This window comes from Aulonocara sp. 'chitande type north' Nkhata Bay, linkage group LG3 (genome assembly GCF_057382095.1).
Source record: "Aulonocara sp. 'chitande type north' Nkhata Bay isolate Kocher_YH1m ecotype deep benthic linkage group LG3, A_spYH_male_GT1.1, whole genome shotgun sequence".
NCBI lineage: Eukaryota > Metazoa > Chordata > Actinopteri > Cichliformes > Cichlidae > Aulonocara > Aulonocara sp. 'chitande type north' Nkhata Bay.
In genome coordinates this window covers 12,194,553-12,202,539 of record NC_141346.1, presented here as the reverse complement: position 1 = coordinate 12,202,539, position 7,987 = coordinate 12,194,553, and the positions used below count along the sequence as shown (strand labels likewise).

Below are 7,987 nucleotides of genomic sequence, written 5' to 3'. Positions count from 1 at the left end.
ACAGCTATTCCAAAAGTTAACTCCTCTAAGAGAAACATCTCTGCTTCATGTTTATCTTATCCTACATCTCGATTGAAAGATTTTTTATTTTTTTAATATTATTATTGTTTCTTTAATGTCCTGTGGTGAAATGTTTTCCTTAATTTCTTTCAGTTTTAAAATTACCATCTTCATCTGCTTTGCATGTTTCATTTGATCAATCATTAATCAAATAAAACATACAGATGAACAAAGGTTTCATGCATCTTTTGTTCATCTGCTGGAGATTTTAGGTCTGCTACTTTTAATGTTTTCCTATACTTATCCAGTTTACTTTTTTTTTCTTGTTTTTAAGATCACATTACACATTATGCTGATTTTTGCTAGTATATTTTTCAGCTAATAGCCTTTTAGGGATCACCTTGTAGCAAAAATACAACGTTATGACAGTCAAACTCTGTTCTCTGAATTGTGTGTGTGCGTGTGTGTGTGTGTGTGTGCGCACGCGCGCACAGTCTACATTGTTTTTAATGCTGGATTGTGTTACTGTGGTTATCCTCAGTCAGAAGGCACAGCTTACATCACGAGCCTGTTATGGAGTTTCATCATCCTAATTGCATAATTGTTTAAGTATGCAAAAATTAAATGGTGCATTAAGGATTTTAAATAATTAATGAATATGCCACATGATGGCAGTCTAACACAAAGAATGACATTATCTCTATACAGGGCTGTCAGACCTTCAGTGATACGGCCTCTGTATACCAGAGGAGTTCCATAGCACCTCTGCTTAACACAGACACATAAAGGTCAAAGCCACATTAAACATTTAAATGAACAACTAAATCCTGAACATGAAACACACTAACACTGTCCAATAGCATGCATGCCCATGACTGAAGAACGACTGCTGGGTAATGTAGTTTTATGGACCTTTCTACCGTGTGTGTCAGTAAGGGATAGGACGCCATGATCCTACGATGACATGAAGGTCGTGTCCAAATTCATGGGCTGCATCCTCCTGAGGACCTGGCCTTCGCGGTCTACGTGGGCCGGGTCCTCAGAAGTTCGGGTAGGCTGGAAGTAAACGGCCGTGAAATTGGACAGTCTAGCCTTCTGATTAGCGTCACCGCCGTCTCGGTGGAGTTTAATAAACTCAGCCGTCTGCTCCTTGCTATCTAAAATATAACAGGACACTGGCATAAATTCTCGACTGTCTCATACTTCTGTTTAATCAGTTTTCTGTTTGACATTTAGTCAGCTGTGTAAAAACCAAGGAGGAACCCACCCGGGGGATTAATAAAGTTTTATTTTATCTAATCTAATAACTTTAATCTCAGCCAAACCGATTTACTCACGAACAAACAAAACACTGAAAAGAGCCCAACAATAACATTTTTAGGTTGTCTAAGTGACTTGTATCTTACGTTTAACCCGAGTAGCGAAAGTCCGCGGTGATCTGAAAATGATGTGCCAGGAGTTGTGCCGTTCTCGGCCGCATCAGTAACCTCGAGCTCCCGGCTAGCTGTCGAGCTGGTGGGTAGCAGACGTCTCCGAAAACGTCGAAGCACTTTTGCAAATATGCGATATCTTGATAAACCGAGCTGATATTTGATGTTTACACAACTACTTTCTCGCCTGAAAATATGTTAAAAGTTTATTTTCTGACCCAGAAAGATTAGTAGGAGTAATTTTAAAACTTAGTAGCGGCCGCCATTGTTGGAAACTGGAGTTTGGCTGGGCCACGCTATGAATTCTGGGATATGGTAGGCCACGAAGGATACACCCGACCCATCCTTCAAATTCGGGGAAAAGGAGGACGCATTTGTCGGCTGCATTCGGAGGAGTCTACGAATTTGGACAGCCTTCGGCGCGTCGCTGTGACGTAATCGGTCTACAAATGCGGCCTCAGGAGGATGCAGCCCATGAATTTGGACACGACAATAAAGTACGCAGCCTCAACGATCCTCAAGGGCCGCGTACTCGAAGACCGCTAAGGCCGGAAGTGCGAGGCTTGTGAAATGGGACGGTCTAGCCTCCGTTGCGCTGCCCAGGTTGCCTAGCAACCATGATACTAACCGCTGGAAACGTTTCATACAGCTTTGTTTGACAGAAATGAAGGAGAAAATCTTTTGTTCATTTGTTTGTTTGTTTCTACATGAGCTTTGATCATTCTCTGTAGGATTAAGCTCAGCTATTGAACGGCGTATATTTTAAAGTAAAGGCTTTAAAACCAAGTTAGTACAAACGTCACTAATGTCACGTAACTTTGCCGACATGTGGCAACAGTAATGTTTTAATGTTCTTCGTTATTAAATATTTGCACATGAATAAGTGACATGATGTTCAGTACTTAAAGTTTACTCTTCGGCCGCTCCTCATCCGCCGTTTTTTTTCGACAAAATTATCCACACCCACCGCCACGCTATGCATTCTGGGATATGTTGGGCCACGAAGTCTACACTGCCACAGCCTTAAAATTCAGGGAAATGAAGGACGCATTTGAGGGCCGCATTTCGAGCAGCCTTTGAATATGGACAGCCTTCGGCGCGCCGCTGTGACATAATCGGCCTTGAAATGCGTACTTTAAGGCTGCAGACCCTGAATTGGGATACAGCCATAGTCCACTAAAGGTAAGAAAAAAAATGGGGCGTGGCTGCATGGTGGGGTTAAATTGTGAGATACAAAATTGAAATATTTGGCTTCAAAGTGGCAAATATATGTGAAAAAAGTCACAAATTAGGCTGTATGGATCTTTTCTGACGACACAAGCCATTATAAACCGACTGAAATTGTCAATGCATTGATTAATTCCATAAAGTCTATCATAAGAGTCCATGTGTCAAATAGAAATTGGCCTTCTAGTACTCTACTGCAATTGCGTAAGACTGCGCTGTTCAAAGCTCCACACCATGAGTATCATTTACTCTAATAAGCTGTCAGATTGTGTCGTGCTGTAACACTTTTCATATTTATTATTTTCAGCTTTACCCTTTATAGAAGAAGTAGTGATTCAGATGTTCTGAAGATGAGTTAGAAACTATTCCCTAAAGCACATTTTTCAATTCAATTCAAAAAATGTGGGTGGCTGTAGCTCAGGTGGCAGAGCAGGTCAGCCACTAATCAGAAGGTCGGTGGTTCGATCCCAGGCTGCATCCTGGCTGCATGCCAAATATCCTTGGGCAAGATACTAACCCCATGTTTGCCTACTGGTGGTGGTCAGAGGGCCTGGTGGCGCCTGTGTCCGGCAGCCTCGCCTCTGTCAGTGCGCCCCAGGGCAGCTGTGGCTACAATGTATTTTGCTATCGCCAGTGTGTGAATGTGTGTGTGAATGGGTGAATGACTGAATGTAGTGTAAAGCGCTTTGGGGTCCTATGGACTAGAAAAGCGCTATACAAATGCAGGCCATTTACCATTTACAAATCAAAAACCTTTCAGTCTCAAACAAACATCGTGTACTGAAGCTTTTCTGTTGAGTTTACACACACTGAATGATGTCACTGCTGTTTTTCGTCTGTGGTTGAGGTTTAATGTTCATTGTTTTCTGCACTGCACTGAGAGATGTTGGCATTACTTATGACCAAAGTTGACTAGCACAAGTCAAAATTTCCAACTGACACCTTTGTGAAACCCACAGAACCACACGAGGAAAACATGTGAAACTGACGATATACAAAAACTGCATGACAATAAATTAATGAGTAGTTCTGGGTAATCAGAGTCTAATTCAGCGATAAAAAGACAAAAAAAACATGTAAAGAAATCTGTAACATGTGGATGTCCTCTGGTCTGAGGTGCTGGAGGGTCCAGTTAGTTACTTCAGTGAAGAGTAGACGACGTCTGGCTCTGGTTTAAAGTCTGAACACAAACACACACAGTTCAAACAACAGGAAACATGATTAGAAGCTTTGTAGTTCAATCCAGACCTCCAATCTCCACCTCTCTGCATCACACACAGTCCCAGTTCAGACTTTACTGGGAACCAGCTCAGATACAAATCTAAATCTGGAGCCCACAGATCTCTGCTGATCTTTAACTTTGATCAGATGATTTCTTCTAGTGTGGGTTTTGTGTTACTTTCTCTCAGCTTCAGTTCTTACTTTGAGTTTGTCATTAGTTCCCTCTGTGTTCCCTGTCTGTCCTCCCTCTGCCCTATCTCTGTTTCCTGTTTTACTTCATTTACGCGTCACTGTTCCTGGTTTTGGTTTGGGTTGTTCTTCATTTGGATGGACGGCTTTAGATTACTTTTGGATTACTTGCACATAAATCGATAAGAAAAGTATAAAATTATTAGAAAAGTCTGACCATGTTTACAATGAACATCCACCAAGGGAATATGTGATAAAATTGCTGGTAGATAAAATGTATTATATCAGAGTTGCATTCTTACGATTTGTCTAAATGCAAGTTAGGACGCAAATTTATAATCAACCTTATATTCTTGTTTATGTATCTCATTAAAATAAATTACAGAGAGAAAGTCTGATGTAATTCACAAGTCTGAGCACTGAGCTTGAGTCATGATGCGGTTTGGTTAGCTTAGCATGGTGGCTGTAAACAGAGTGAGCAGCTAGCTTGACTCAGTCAAAGATAAAGAGCAGCTGTACCTGGGCCTCCTTGTTCTGATGGTTCTTTGTTCATAGCTGACATCTTCAGTTCTCACTGCTGAGTAGACCACAGCTGAATCAGTCTCTGCAGAATAAAACAGATGCTGGTACAATAAAAACATCACTGTTATTGAACTACAGCTATGGCCAGACTTTATTTTTGTTATTTTTTAAATTTTGCATCATAAGATAAGATTAAGTAATGCATTTTATTAACTGCAGCAGCTTTTCGGTTTTCTTATAATTACCACAAAGTGAAACTGGGGTGGGGGTGTTTCTGTTAAAAAGGTGGACGGCCACAAAGCTGCCATTTTCTTTCAAAGCAGACGTACACACTTAACCACAGAGCACAATTCAAGCATGTTCTCACAGGATGCCCTTCAGAAAAGCCTTATAAATGTCATTTCATGAACAGGCTGTGTGGACATCATAGAAACCACCAAATTATTACCATTACAAAAGTGAGATTTAAAATCAAATAGAAGGTATTGAGATAGAATTTAAATGTTGGACACATATACATATAAAAAGTTAAAGGGTAAATTTCAAAGGAAAAAAGTGAGAACTCTGATTTTCACACAGCTTTTTTGGAAGTACCCTACCTCCCATTTCAAACAAGCCTATCGATAGGTTAAAACACTGTAGACCTGTCACCATGATGCCTGTAGTTATGAAATCCTTTGGGATATTGGCATTGACCTACTCGCAGTGCTCCCTGCTACACCCCCTGCAATTGGCTTATGGGTCAAACAGGTCAGTATGAATGATGTTATGCCTACATCCTGCAACAAGCTGCACAACGTCTACTGTCGCAGTAATGGGCAGTGCATTTGTCTGCTTTCTGTGATGGACAAACATCAAGGCCAGGACACTGTCTTGGCTGGCTGCAACAAAGAGGAAGGGATTTTAAGGGATTTTTGTATTCAGCTGTATCTCTGTTATTTATAAATTCTAAACTCTTAAACTTTGGTGATTTTATAATGATTTAACTTTTAGAAACAATTTGTCAGAAGAAACAGAGAATCCAGCAAGGCATTCAAGAAAAAGAGAAGCAGCTCTGGCAACTAGGACAGAAAACTAAAGGACTCAAGGTGAAATTTTGAATCTGTGTAACCAATGTAATGTTTTCCTTATAAATCTGCTTTTGCATTGTTCCTTTATGTCCTTTTGTCCCATTCTCTTGAAATTCTTTAAGAAATTTCTTTAAGCGTGGCACAGATATCTCAGACTCAACGATAAATAGATTGTGGTGGTAAAAGGTCATTTGTTACCTCAAACGAAAAAAAAAATTAATCAAGAATAAATTTGCTACTTCTAAAACATCATGTAAATTTTTAACAAGATAAAATTATGAGGTTGTTAAACAAAATTAATCAAATTAAGCTCTATATTATGTTCCCCTAAAAGGGTCCGGGGGGGGGGGGGAGGCAAAATGGTTAAATCAAAGAGTTTTATTAAAGTTTCTATTAATACTAACTAAAAGAGATGGACAAGCCGCTATCACCATTTAAAGAAACAAAAAAAAAATAAACCCCTCAAACATTAGTCAATAAAGTACAAAGTAAGTCAAAAAGAGTGCAGCTCACAATACCTGCAAACACTGCAAACCACTCAGCTCACTAGCTGTAACCACACTAATGGCGCTCTGGCCCAGACTCCCTGGGCTTAAATCTCTTTAATTACTGAGGAGAGTCAGCTGCACAAAAAGGAAAGGTGGCACCTCAGGCAGAAGAGGTGGTGAGACACGCCCACACAGGCACCTTCAGGAGGAGGCCCTGCTAGGGCCGTAACACCCCCTCCCATAAATACAAACCTGTGGTTTGTCAAATGATTATGATAAACAAAACAATCAAGTCCATAACAAAACTTTAGGCTTCCCACCTACCAAAACCCATAGCAACGGTTAGGCATTTCCTGCAGAAGCTGCCAACCCCCATCTCAGTGGGTTCAAAATACTTACTGAGGGTGGCCGCAGACCCTCAGTAAGTATTTTTGCAGAAGCCAGCAGCCACCAGCTGGCCAGGGAGCTGCTCATTTGTAGTGATCCTCGGAGAGTGATTGGCCACCTGTGCCCAGACCAGCCAATAGACACATGCCAATCAACTTTGAACTGGCCAATAGGCTACCTAAACCAAAAACTGTGAGATTTTAAATTGAATTTTTCTGCTAAGGCTTCAAATTATGGAGCAGTTGCACAAAATGAAAAAGGTAAGCTGGGATTGTCCTGAAGGCAGACAAAAGGCCCTGTGCCATGAATGATCTTATCAGAGATCAGGAGAAGGCTGTGTTGAGCCAAGCTCGTGGACCAGCTGGAGAATGACACTGTTCCAACTAGTCCCCTCTGGTAGGCTCTACAGAGTACTGTACACCAAAACAAGCTAACATCTGTACAGTTTCTTTTTTTCCACAGGCTGATAAACACTTTGGACACAATATTTCTACTTAAAACATCCATCATGCCAGCTTGTGAATCAAAGCATGCTATGCAGTTTGGTCCATTTATATCTGAACACTGACACATTTTTACCTGTTTACTGAAACATATTCCAATTATAGTTAGATACAGATCAAAATGAACATAATGTGCAGACTCAGCTTTCATTTGAGGGTATCCACATTCAAGTGGACAAATGGTTTAGAAGTTTTAGTTCCTCAATATGTGCCACCGTCTTTATAAAGGCACAAAAGATAATTTGACATTCTTTGGAATGAAAGAAACCAAGATCCAACCTCATCAAAAAAAAGAGAATGTGCGATTTATTTAATTCAACAGTGGACATTCGTTGCAAACACATGTTTAGCTTTGGCAGGAACTTAAACAATTTAGTTAAATCAACACAAATTATTCATATTCAATAAACCTGTGCATTTTGTGTTGATAAAATGTTATTGAAACATGTTTTAAAGAAGTAAGTTGAGTTCTTTGAAAGTTTTAATCCTTCACAAATTTCCCATTTTATTCCAACACTATTCCATAACTTTTACCTCAGTTCTACTCGGTCACTTAAATACAACATGTTACCTTCATATACACAGTGTTTAAAAAGGTCTGGAGTCTGGTTAACACACAGTCATAATGGATTTGTAACAACTTCCAGTCCACTCTTGCCTTTATCAGGGTTGCAGGGGGTTGGGGCCTATGTCAGATGTGATAGAGCGAGAGGCAGGGCACACCGTGGCCATGTACAGTATGTACCCTATATATAGTAACTAGTTATCCATCTCCTATTTATTCCATAGTTTATTCCAGCATCTTTACACTCTGCACCATAAATATAAAGATGTTACAGGGGTTGCTTTTTCAGTATTGTCTGTTGCCTACTCTGGTACAATGAGAGTAAAGAAATAGCCAGAGCCCAATTCCTCGTATGTGTACACGTACTTCGTCAGTAAAGCTATCT

The 7,987-nt window shown here is 40.3% G+C and overlaps 1 long non-coding RNA gene across 1 annotated transcript; it reads right to left on the bottom strand.

Moving 5' to 3' along the window:
* Positions 1-3,487: 3,487 nt before the first annotated feature.
* Positions 3,488-6,212, bottom strand: LOC147333990 (uncharacterized). Its single transcript, XR_015128484.1, has 3 exons — positions 6,178-6,212; positions 4,587-4,671; positions 3,488-3,837 (listed from the first exon to the last, which is right to left on the bottom strand). It is a non-coding gene; the product is annotated as an uncharacterized LOC147333990 (long non-coding RNA).
* Positions 6,213-7,987: the final 1,775 nt, after the last annotated feature.